This window comes from Delphinapterus leucas, chromosome 10 (genome assembly GCF_059928025.1).
Source record: "Delphinapterus leucas isolate spDelLeu-1000000601 "Yukka" chromosome 10, BTC_Dleu_Yukka2, whole genome shotgun sequence".
In the NCBI taxonomy this organism is placed as follows: Eukaryota; Metazoa; Chordata; class Mammalia; order Artiodactyla; family Monodontidae; genus Delphinapterus; species Delphinapterus leucas.
Window position 1 is genome coordinate 39,274,596 of NC_143138.1, and position 12,181 is coordinate 39,286,776.

Genomic DNA, 12,181 nt, shown 5'->3' on the forward strand with positions numbered 1-12,181 from the left:
CGGCGTGTCCAGGAACAGGCTGCACTCCTGCCATCAGTCTCTAACTGTCTATGGGCCTGGAACTTGGCTCTGCAAACACGTGGCTCCCATCCCAGAGACTCCCACTAAGCTGCCAACTGTTCCCACTTCTTCAGGTTCTGGGGGACTACTGCTGGGGTTACAATGAAGGGGCAAAACCACAAAAACAACAATGATGATAATGATAAAAGGGAGAGAGCAGAGGAGAGGGCACAGGAGAACTGAACATCATAGAAGAACACTGGTGTGGTAAATTCCGGAGGCTGCTCGGGTGCCCACTGGCTGGTGGGTGAGGTGTGCTTCCTCATGCCTTCCTCCATTCTGCCCCACTTACCCTTACTCAGTACTGTATTTGTTTGCTTATCTATGTCTCCCCTCTGGAATGGGGACTCCTTGACTGGTCCTAATAACTAGCAGACGGGAGGTGCTAAATTAATGCTGAAATGGTGGCGGACCTTGCAAATTGTTTATACAATTATCTACTCTCTTCTTCTCCCTTCGTTACAAAATCCCAATTTTATTTCAGTTGGCAATGTGTCCATCTAAAAGACTTCTCAGCCTCCCTTGCAGCTATGGGAGGCAAATGAAGGGAAGTGGGAGCTATTAGGTGGGACCTTCAGCAAAGCTCCTTAAGGGGGAGGCAGTTAGCATATGTCCTTTTAATCTTCTCCCCACATCTTCCTGGAAACTTGACAGGATGGCTGGAGCTCCAGCAGCCATCTTAGACCATATGCAACCCCGGGGTTGGAAGCCATGCACTAAGAATGGCAAAGCAGAGAGACCATACCTAGATTGTCTTCCCCAGGTTTCTTTTAAAAACCTAACAGAGAATAAACTTCTAGTGGTTTAAGCCACTGCTATTTCTGGTCTCTGCTTACTGGCTGCCAAATGTAACTCCTAATGAATTAATGAATAAACCAATTAAACTTGGTTCTCTTAAATTACTCACTGCTGACTTGCAGTTCAAAGGCCAGTCACCACCTCTAACCTCTGGTCCTTGTAATATAATGATAATTTTCCATTAATTATGGACATCAGGAAGATGGAAGGACAAAAGCAATACAAGGAAGAGGTAGTACAAGGTGGGGAAGTAGAGGATGAAGATGATGAGCGATGGCAGCAGGAGAGGAAGCGGAAAAATGAGGGGCAGACAAGAGAGGGGACGTGGGGGGAAGGCAGGGTAGGAAGAGAGGGCAAAGGGTGCTGGAGGAAAGGAAAGGGGAAGATGAGGGGCAGGTGTAAACCATGGAGAGATGATGGGGAAAGAAGGGAAAGGGAATGGAGTTCAAGTGTCCTCTGGCAACAGTCACTATTTAGAGAGCACTCACTGTGGGCTGGGCACAGTGCCATATTCTGTACCATTCTCTCTAATCCTCATCCTCCTGATGTAAGTATTATCATGCCCATTTTACAAATGAGGATGGGACTTCCCTGGTGGTCCCGTGGTTAAGAATCTGCCTTCCAATGCAGGGGATGCGGGTTCGATCCCTGGTCGGGGAACGAAGATCCCACTTGCTGCACGGCAATTAAGCCCACACACCACAACTAAAGAGCCCACGTGCTGCAACTACAGAGCCCACACCACAACTAGAGAGAAGCCCGCGTGCTGCAAGGAAAGATCCCCTGTGCTGCAAGTAAGACCCGACGCAGCCATAAATAAATAAATAAATAAATAATGAGGTGGGACTTCCCTGGTGGTGCGGTGGTTAAGAATCTGCCTGCCAATGCAGGGGACATGGACTTGAGCCCTGGTCCAGGAAGATGCCACATGCCGCGGAGCAACTAAGCCTGTGCACCACAACTACTGAGCCTGTGCTCTAGAGCCCATGAGCCCCAACTACTGAGCCCATGTGCCTAGGGTCCATGCTCCGCAACAAGAAAAACAACCACAATGAGAAGCCCATGCACCGCAACAAAGAGAAGCCCTAGCTCACCGCAACTAGAGAAAGTCCGCGCACAGCAACAAAGACCCAATGCAGCCAAAAATAAATAAATAAATAAATAAATAAATTAATTAAAAATTGAGGTAACTGTGGCTCTGACATATTAAATAACCTCCCCTGAGTCACAGAAAATGGAAGAGGCAGAAGACTTATTTGAAGTAGCCTTGGGGCGGGGGGACATCATCCTCCCTTCTCTCTTTATCCTGCTGCCTGGAATGTGGATGTGATAGCTGGATCCATGGCAGCCATTTTGGACAATAAGAACAACAGCCACACCCTAAGAATGACAAAGCAGGGAAGTGGAAGGAACTTCGGTCCTTTACAACCTAGTGGAGCTTCCACAACTGCCTGAGACTAAAGATCACGTAAGCCACTTGGAGTCCCCATCCATAAATCCATCCATAACTGTTTCAGATCTCACTTTGTTCAATTTTCCTCTGATCTTCAATAGCAGATTCCAAAACCCACTCCCAGAGAGCCTTATTTAGCAATCACTCTTCTAGAAAAATGGCATCAGACTAGAAAAGGCAAAGAAATGATCCAAGAGCCCACAGGAAAAATCTTGATGCCTCAAAAGCAGCAAGCGGGTGATCTGCCCCTAGAAGATGAGACCTTGGAGATCAGCAAGTGACACTGTAAACCTGTCATTATTTAAAGACATGGAAGAGAGAAGGAGGTTTTTTTTCCCCCACTTATTTATTTTTTTAATATTTTTAAAAATAAATTTATTTATTTATTTATGGCTGTATTGGGTCTTCGTTGCTGCGCACGGGCTTTCTCTAGTTGTGGCGAGTGGGGCTGCTCTTTGTTGTGGTGCGTGGGCTTCTCACTGCGGTGGCTTCCCTTGTTGGGAAACACGGGCTCTAGGTGCATGGGCTTCAGTAGTTGTGGCTCACGGCTCTAGAGTGCACACTCAGTTGTGGTGCATGGGCTTAGTTGTTCTGCAGCATGTGGGATCTTCCCGGACCCGGGCTCGAACCCATGTCCCCTGCCTTGGCAGGCGGATTCTTAACCACTGCGCCATCAGAGAAGTCCAGGAGGGGTTCTTAAAGACACGCTTGGGGCTATCCTCAGTAACAAAAAAAGGTGGTCCTAACAATCTCGGACCAGTCTTTAATGGTGCTCACAAACCATCCAAGACAAAAATAAACCGATGGTCAAACCTCAGAAAAAGAAGAGCTCCTTTTGAGCAAAAGCACCAGGCTGTCAAAGGGGCACATCTGCACACAGCGACATCACACGGAACTACTGTCTTGGGCAACAGGCTGCAGCTTCCTGTGCGCTAGGAATTCTCTCCAACTAGACGGCAAGCTCTCCTCTCTGAGGAGAGGGACTGTGGCATTACTATTTTGGTATCTTCAGCAGTGGCACCCGGCACGGTAGTGAACACCCAGAGTCGTCAGGAAAGAACTATTGGGAACCGTGTGTACTGGCCCAAGTTGTCCGCCACCCCAGGCCCTGTGCCCACCTCTGACTTGAAATGAGTCCTGAAATCCCAGCCAGGGGGACTGAAAGTCAGTGCTGTCATCGTCCACTACTCCCACCAGACTACTGTCTGACGGACACCCTCTGGAGATCTTCAAAGATCAACTTCCCTTCTCTTCTGAGACTATTCCTGTGATAGAATCCCAAGAGTCCAGAGAATTCAGGTAGAGCTGAGGAGGGATGGCACAGGCCGTTTAGCTCTGCCCAGGTCTATCCAATCTGCCTCTTTTGGCTGCTGAGATCTCAGTGGGGCAGAAACCTTAACCGCGCAGGCGTGGCCGTGGGGTGACACTTAGCTCTGAACAGCTGGCTACTGAACTTTCACACCCTGGTCTCCTTCGAGGCCCCCGGCATGTAGAATCATCTACTCTGAGAGCAACTGTCCCTTTCAGAAATGCAGCCTTATTCTAAAATTATAGGTTCTCAGGGTCCACTAGGGATTATAATTAGTTTGTATTCCTCTGCCTGGCACTCAGAGAAGCTGAGTTTGGGGATGGAAAGTGGGACATGCATTCTTAAGGCCGGAAACTACTTTAATTTGCAGGCTTTAGTGGCTTTTTCTGGCCACTGGCTTGCTTTAAGTCTCTGGCACCCTCACCTAGACTGAGAATTGCTACCTTGTGTCCCAGCCACATTTCCATCAACTTGGCACAAAACGTGCCAAAAAAAAAATCTTTCCTGCTCTCTTTGCCTGCATCTGGGTCTCATACCACTCCCAAGCCCTTGCCTCTACTCAACCAGAGAAATTCAATGCAATTCAACTCAACAGGCCACACTGAGCAGCCACCAAGTGACAGGGAGAATGTCAGGAGCTTCAAGCACCAAGAAAAACAAGGCCCTGTTCTCAGGGGTCCCGGCATCTGGGAAGGAAAGGAAACGTAAACAAACAATGACCTACTGAGTGATAATTACTATAGAAAGAGACACCAAGCACAGAAAGAGCAAAAGCCATTCTGTCGAGAGGAATTAAGGAAGGCAGTCAAGGGCACTTCCTGGGAGGAACAAGCATGTGCAAAGGTGCAGAAGCCTGAGGGTGTGGCCTCCTGGAGACAGCAGCCACGGACGGAACTAACAGGGATTAGGTTTACTATATGCCAGATGCTGCCACTTTACAGAGGAGAAAACTGAGGCACAGAGAGGATAAGTACCTTGTCCAAGATCACAAGTTATGAAAGGATGAAGACAGGTTCCAAACCGAACAGTTGGACTCTAAAACTTGAGCTTTTAAACATTACAGTTTGCGGTGTACAAATAGTTCAGTTTGCTGAAGTGTAAAATTTAAAAGCTAAATTTACGCAGGAGAGGTAGATGGGGGCTGGATCGCAAAGGGCTGCATACACTATACTAAGGATTTGGACTTGAACTTTCAGCAATATAATGGACTGAATTAATGTGAAAGAGCTTCCCCTTCCCACTATGGTCACAGTCATAGAAATACTAGATAAGATAAATGATATCCTTAAACATACAGCCAAATTTGAAAGAAAAATACCCCATGTGCCAGAAATGACAAGAAAAAGGGAAACATGAACAATAAGTGGGACTGACACCAGAATGACCTGTGGACTTTTGAACCCACACATGAAGTAGTTATAATGTCTGGCTGTGGCTTTGAGCCCAGATATCAATATGAGAACCTCAAAGGGCTGCCCAGTACAGGAAAGCAATAAGGAGCTGGCCATTTCTCCAAGGCTCTGTGGAAGGGTGAAAGTCACCCATAAGAAACTCAACTACTAAGCTAGCCCCACCCATGGATACGAATCTGATTTTACACTAAGAGAGTGGTGAAGGGGTGCCAAACTGAGAAGTGAACATAAAAACTGAGCCAGGACCTTTAACCCTACGGCCCCACCAGATGCAAACTGTTCTTAGGGATACTTTCACACCCCAGGACACAAAAGTTGCCCATGACAGTCCTTCCTGAAGATGAGCTCACAACCCAAAGTTACAAACCACACGGAAATAAACCACCAAGAGGGACAGCGTCAGACACAAAAAGGGAGGAAGCATCCCAAGAATCAGGAATAATAAAATAATTTGAAAGGGCTAACAAAATGAGAAGATTTAGATGGTTAAAGAGATAAAGCAGCACAGAAAAAACACATAAGAGACCTGGATGGTAGAACCGTCAGCAGATGTCTAAGAGGAATTCTGGGAGGCTAGAGTACAAAAAATGGGAGGGAACCAAAGAGAATGACTGAGAATTTCCCAAAATTTAAAAAAGAATTAAATATAAGATGTTAATATTAGGGAGCGCTGGGTAAAGGTGTACAGAAACTCTCTAAATCTAAATTTATCTAAAATTATTCCAATATACAAAAAGAAAAAAAAATTTTAAGTGAGTCTCTTGATAGAAGTAGCACACCAAATCCTGAGGAAGAAAAAGAAAAACAAGTCCACGCTTACTTTCGAATGGTTCTAAACAAAAGTATATAGAGATAAAGAGAGAAATGCATTAAATGCAAGTAAAAAGAATACAGATGTTCACTATATTATTTTCATGTTTTCTCCAAAGTAAAAAGATGGGGGGTAAGAAGAGAAAATGTAGGAGTAAGAACAGAAATAAGGTGTATAATTTTCAGACTAGTAACGAGAATAAAGAAAACTCCGTCAACCTAACAGAAGGCAGGAAAGGAGAAAAACAGGCAAAAAAGGAAAGCATATGGAAAGGACTCAAAAACATGATAATATATTTAAGTCAAACCCCAAAATGTAAATAAACTCATTTAAGACAGATTTTCAGATCTGACTTAAAATTTTAAATCCAGCCATGTTCTGTTTATGAAAGAAACTCCTAAAATGTGATGACACAGAAAGGTTGAAAATATGAGGCAAATAACAACCACAAGCTGGGGTAGCACTAGTGTCATCAGACTTTAAGGCAAAAAGCAGTAAAGATATTAAGGAAGAAGAATTGACAAGATCTGGTGACGATTAAAAGAGACATGAAGGGTGCCCATCAGGTGACCAGGGGGGTGGGGATGCTCCCATTAAGGTGGGGACTGTGGGAAGAGCAGGTCTGGCAGAGAAGGGGCAGGAGACCCCAGACGCTCACACTCAGGCAGGGGAAGGAGGAAGAGGAACCAGGGCAGCAAAGGCACAGTCAGAGAGGAAGGGAGAAAAGAGATGTTTCATCTCCCAGAGGGCAGGGCCAATCTCCTGCTGCATCTTTCCAGAGTCTAATAAGGTACTAGGCACAAAGCAAGCACTTGGTAATAACAGTAATAGTAATAATAAAACAAACAAGTATGTGAGGGCCCAAACACGAGAGATCTCTGAGATGCAAGGAAAGAAGTTACGGCATCTGTAACGCTTGTGATCTCCACAGTGACAAGAGGCAGCATCTTCTTGAGAGGGATAGGGGTGAGTGGAAGAAGGCTTGGACCAAACTCCAAGGAGAATGTGACACGAAAACCATGAGAGATGAATAAAAGGATAACCAGCCAGCTGCTGTCGGAGAGTCTTAACTGACTCCACACGGGGATACAGCTCTGCTACGTAAAAGCTCTACCTTGGCCATCCAGCTCTTCCTTCAAATCCCAAGTGTACAATCCACAGACTTATCCAAAAAACAGGCAGACGCCACAACTCATCTTTGGAGAAAAGAACTGCTGTGAAACCAGAGCCAAGAGGCTGCCACCATGACCTGGGGAGACCTACACCGCGTCCCTGGCCACTGTCTTGGGCAGGTCCTCCCAGACAGGAACTGTGTGGACAGGAGCAGGGACTGTGGCCAGTGGTGACTCAGGCAGCGTTTACCAGCTGCGTGGGTGCCCACCACCTCCAGAGGGTTGGGCTGATTGTGTCGGGCTTCCTGGAAGCATTTCTTCATTTCTACTTCTGAAGACATGCAATTTCCAGAGTGACATCTCTCTTGATGACGTCAGAAGGCATGTAAATCAGCAGCTGGAACCAACGTCTTTTTTTTTAATTTATTTATTTTATTTTTGGCTGCATCGTGTCTTTGTTGCTCTGTGCAGGCTTTCTCTAGTTGTGGTGCGCGGGCTTCTCATTGTGGTGGCTCCTTTTGTTGCGGAGCACAGGCTCTTAGGTGTGCGGGCTTCAGTAATTGTGGCATGCGGGCTCAGTAGTTGCAGCTCGTGGGCTTTAGAGCGCAGGCTCAGTAGTTGTGGCACACGGGCTTAGTTGCTCCGCGGCATGTGGGATCTTCCCGGACCAGGGCTTGAACCCGTGTCCCCTGCATTGGCAGGCGGATTCTTAACCACTGCGCCACCAGGGAAGCCCGAACCAATGTCTTCTTACACACACTTGACCAACCCAACTTTACTCACTCCCCAACACCTCCACACGTGACAGGGCAAGTGGCCATAGAATGCCACGTGGCCTAAGGGAGGGAGGAAATGATGTAATACCACGGGGCCACAGTGAGGACTGAGGAGGTCAGAGCTCCCAGACACCACCGTCTCACCCAACACGCAAGACCCTGGTGGCCCAAGGAAAGGGAAATGTGAGCATTGACTCCAAACTAACTGGTTCCAAGGTTAGAGAGTGTTACATTTCAGAAGACCACAGGACTTCCTTTATACGTTAACTCAGATTCAAGGGAACCGGGAGTCAGAAACTCTCACATACTGCTGAGACAGGGTAAATTAGTGTAACTTTCTGGAATTTGGCAAAATTTATCAGTATGCTTACATTTTGATTCATTCAAAATTACACACATACACATACACACACACACACACACACACACACTCTCTCTCTCTCTCACTCTCGCTCTTGCTCTCTCTTTTAAAACCAAATATGGGGACTTCCCTGGTGGTGCAGTGGTTAAGAATCCGCCTGCCAATGCAGGGGACATGGGTTTGTTCCCTGGTCCAGGAAGATACCACATGACATGCAGCAACTAAGCCTATGAGCCACAACTACTGAAGCCCGCACGCCTAGAGCCCGTGCTCTGCAATAAGAGAAGCCACTGCAATGAGAAGCCTGCGCACCGCAACGAAGAGTAGCCCCCGCTCGCCGCAACTAGAGAAAGTCCGCACGAAGCAATGAAGACCCAACGCAGCTAAAAATAAATAAATAAAATAAATTTTTAAAAAAATGCAAAAGAGAATCCTTTGGGCAGATGCAGTCAGAAACCTGGAGGCCTTCAGGAGTCACTTCCTGGTTGTGAGGTGTGAGGCCCTCAGGACAGTCATTCTCAGGCCCCACTTGAGCCCTGATCAGTGACTTCAAAGGCACCTTTCCGAGAAGTCAGTGGTTCTCCAACCAGGCTGCCCCCTCAGGTCAATGGGGAGCTTTAAAACGCAGATTCCTGGAGTTCATTCTTGGAAATTCTAATTCGAGAGGCCTGAGACAAGGCCCAGGAAACTACCTTTCTTCCAAAATTCCCTGGTGAATCTGCCAGCTGAGTCTTGCCTGGGAATCACTGGACTAGACACCATCTGGGACAACTTGTAATGGGGCCCGTCTGCACATCTGGCTGCAGCACTGCAGGGATCCCACAGGCCAGCACTAAGTGCAGAAGGGGAAATTCCAGGCGTGTTCAGCAATCAGTGCCAAAGAGCCTGGGGGACAGCCAGCAGATCCCCCAGACAAAGCCAATTTTGGAAGGTTCTCTCAGGCATGGTGATCTTGGAGGCTAACCTGTGAAAAAGAGGTGACTAGTGCAACTGCTGCTCTGGGAGGCCAAAATAAAAATTAGTTCCCTTCAACAACACACGTGAGCCAGCAAGCTCTACAGGACCCAAGGAGTCGGAAGCAGAAAGGAATGCAGGGTGGTGTGGCAGAAAGAGCCCTGGGTCTGAGTCACACAGCTGTGAGTTCAAATCCCTGCTCTCCATCACTGGCCCTTAGTGGGTTAAAGATGGCTGCCCTTGCTACTCCTCCCTCCTTGAATCAGGGCTGGTCCAGGGACTGCTTTGACCAGCAGAATGTGGCAGAGGCCCCACTCAGACTGCTGAGGGAAGACGAAAACAGTGTTCAAACCAAGAACCTCCTCACAGAACCCTCTGACCAAGAAGCTCCCACTTTTAGAGCCCTTTTTGGCCAAAAGCACATCTTCATACACCAAGTCTGGGAACTATTTACGATCCCCTATAACTGGGAAGGACCCTGCCAACAAGCACCCAGTGTTCCAGGATGACTCACCTTCCCCCACCACAGCAGCGACCCACTGGCCTCTCTTCTTCCTGTTACAGTGTCATCTTTGTCCTGGCCACCTAGGTTCAAAAAATCAACCTCTCAGACTCCTCCGTCTCCATTCAGCACCCAGGGAAGGGCCAAGGCTTTGTCTCCACAGTCATCCCCACCTTTCCACTCACCCTGCCACCCAAAGGCACGGTCCTAAAGGCCAGGCAGACCTGAGTGCCACTTTGCAACTTACTAGTTGTGCACCATACGCGCGTTTCTTAACCTCTCAGAGGCTTAGTTTTCTCAGCTGCAAACAATATACATCAGTAATACCTTCTTTTTGTGGTCGTTTCTAAGACAGAAGAGTTGAGAAAACACAGCCAAAGTACATGGTACAGAGAAGGTGCTCCATGCGTAGCAACTGTTACTAAAGGCCAGAAACTTTTCACTTCGGTTAATACAGACCTCTCCTAATCTAAGTCTCTGCCTGTGTATCACTCTCCATTTTGACCCGTCTGGTATAATCCTAGCAGATTAACTGTCCTAGATAATGCCTATCACATTATTCTCCTGCTCAAAGGCCTTCTGTGGCTCCCATGTTCTCACATCAATCCCAACCTCCCAGCCGAGCATGTAAGATTACCTACATTAATGGCTCCACCCCACCTCCAGCCGGCTCCAAGTCAATCCCATCCTCACTGCAACTTGCTATTGGAGGCAGCCTTCTAAAACGGTTCGCAAAACACCTGCCTCCTAATATTCAGGCCCTTGTGTAACTGCCTCCTAACCCACAGACACTGGCAGATCATAAATGTTGTTTTACGCCACTAAGTTTTGGGGTCATTTGTTATGAAGCAATAGATAAACAATACTCTTGATTTCCCCAATCACATCTGAGCTGCTGCTCTTCTACTCACACTTGTGCTTCCTACACCATCGCAGCCTGCAGCAATTCTGCCCAGCCTGCGAGGCCCACCCCAGATGCCAAATGCTCACCCTGAGCCTTTCTTAAGGCTCCATTAACCAGCCTCCTCTGAAAGCCTTTATCTCCTTCCCTCCCGGCAGTTCCCACACACATCTCCACCACGGCATCTGTCGCATTGCATCCATATCAATCTGTTTGTTATATCTGTGTGCAAAATGATACACGTGAAGGTTACTCACTCAGCAAAAGACTGGAAATCACCTGTACGCCCATCAATAAATAGGGGGGTGGCACACACATAAAAGAGAGGAGGGAGCAGTGAAAAAGAATGAGGAAGCTCCAGGCGCACTGGATGCCAGATGGACAAGACACACTACGAGAAGCGAGAGGCAGACCAGTGAGCACAGCAGATAGTCATCTGCCTGGAAAGTAATAATGTCATAACAGAAAAGAGGTACATGCTCATAAACGAGAGTGGCTAAGGGGGCTGCCTCCACCGGCGGCTGGGCGGCTGAGAGATGGGGGACGGAAAGAGGGAATACCTCTGAATTTTGTAGCACGTCAAGAATTCTCAATTCAAAAATAAGCAGCTCCTAAGGAAAAGCTTCCCTCCTAAGATCAGGAACAAGACAAGGATGTCCACTTTCACCATTTCTATTCAATGCTGTACTGGAGATTCTAGCCAGGGCAATTAGGTGAGAAAAAGAAATAAAAGTTATCTGATTGGGAAGGAAAAAGTAAAACTATCTCTATTAGCAGAAGTCATGGTCTTATACACAGAAAATCCTAAGAAATCCACTAAAAAAAACCTGTTAGAACTAATAAATAAGTTCAGCAAGGTTGAAGTATACAAGATGAATATATAAAATTTAATCATATTTCTACACACTAGCGATGAAGCAATAAGTCCAAAAGTCCAAAGTCTGTCTAATAAGAGTCCTAAAGCAGAGAATAGAGACAATGAAGGAAAACAAATAGAAGATTTCCTGGAGATTCCAAGACTTGTCTTTAGCAATTAAGGGCTCTGCAGAAATTAAGGAAAGAAGACAAATATCTAGATATATCCTGGTGATATATCTGAACTCCAAGAATAAAGAATATTCTTACATCTTTCAGAGAAGAAAAAACAGATTACTTACAAAGGACTTAGATTCCAACTAAGTTCATTATTCATACTGAAACATGGAGCAGTAACCTCAAAATTCTGATTCTGTATTCAACCGAGCTATCAATCAAGAGGGAGGGCGTGGGTACCTTTGTACACTGCTTGTGGGAATGTAAAATGGCACCGCCACTATGGAAAACAGTACGGTGGTTCCTTAAAAAATTAAAAACAGAATTATCATACAACCTAGCAATTCTACTTCTGGGTATGTACCCAAAAGAACTGAACAAGGGGACGTGAACAGATATTTGTACATCCATGTTTATAGTAGTACATTCACAAAATCCAAAAGGGGAAAGCAACAGATGAATGAATCATCAACAGATGAATGGATTAACAAGATGTGGTATTGTTAATGTGTGGTACATTAACATGTGTGGTACACACAATGGAATATTATTCAGCCTTAAAAAGGAATGAAATTCTGACACACGCTACAACATGGGTGAACACTGAAGACATTATAAGTGACATAAGCGAGTCACAAAAGGACAAATACTGTATGATTCCACTCCTATGATGGATTTAGAGTAGTCAAATTCATAGAGA

General features: G+C 46.3%; 1 protein-coding gene across 6 annotated transcripts in view; it reads right to left on the reverse strand.

Moving 5' to 3' along the window:
* PPARD (peroxisome proliferator activated receptor delta) overlaps positions 1-12,181 on the reverse strand; it is a 76,975-nt gene that overhangs the window by 41,401 nt on the left and 23,393 nt on the right. Inside the window, exon 3 of one of the 6 annotated variants that reach the window (XM_022581687.3) lies at positions 9,561-9,631. The exons of the other annotated variants lie outside the window; for them this stretch is intronic. The gene's annotated coding sequence lies outside the window, so the exon portion shown is untranslated. The remainder of the gene's footprint in view (positions 1-9,560; positions 9,632-12,181) is intronic. 6 annotated transcript variants of the gene reach the window in all.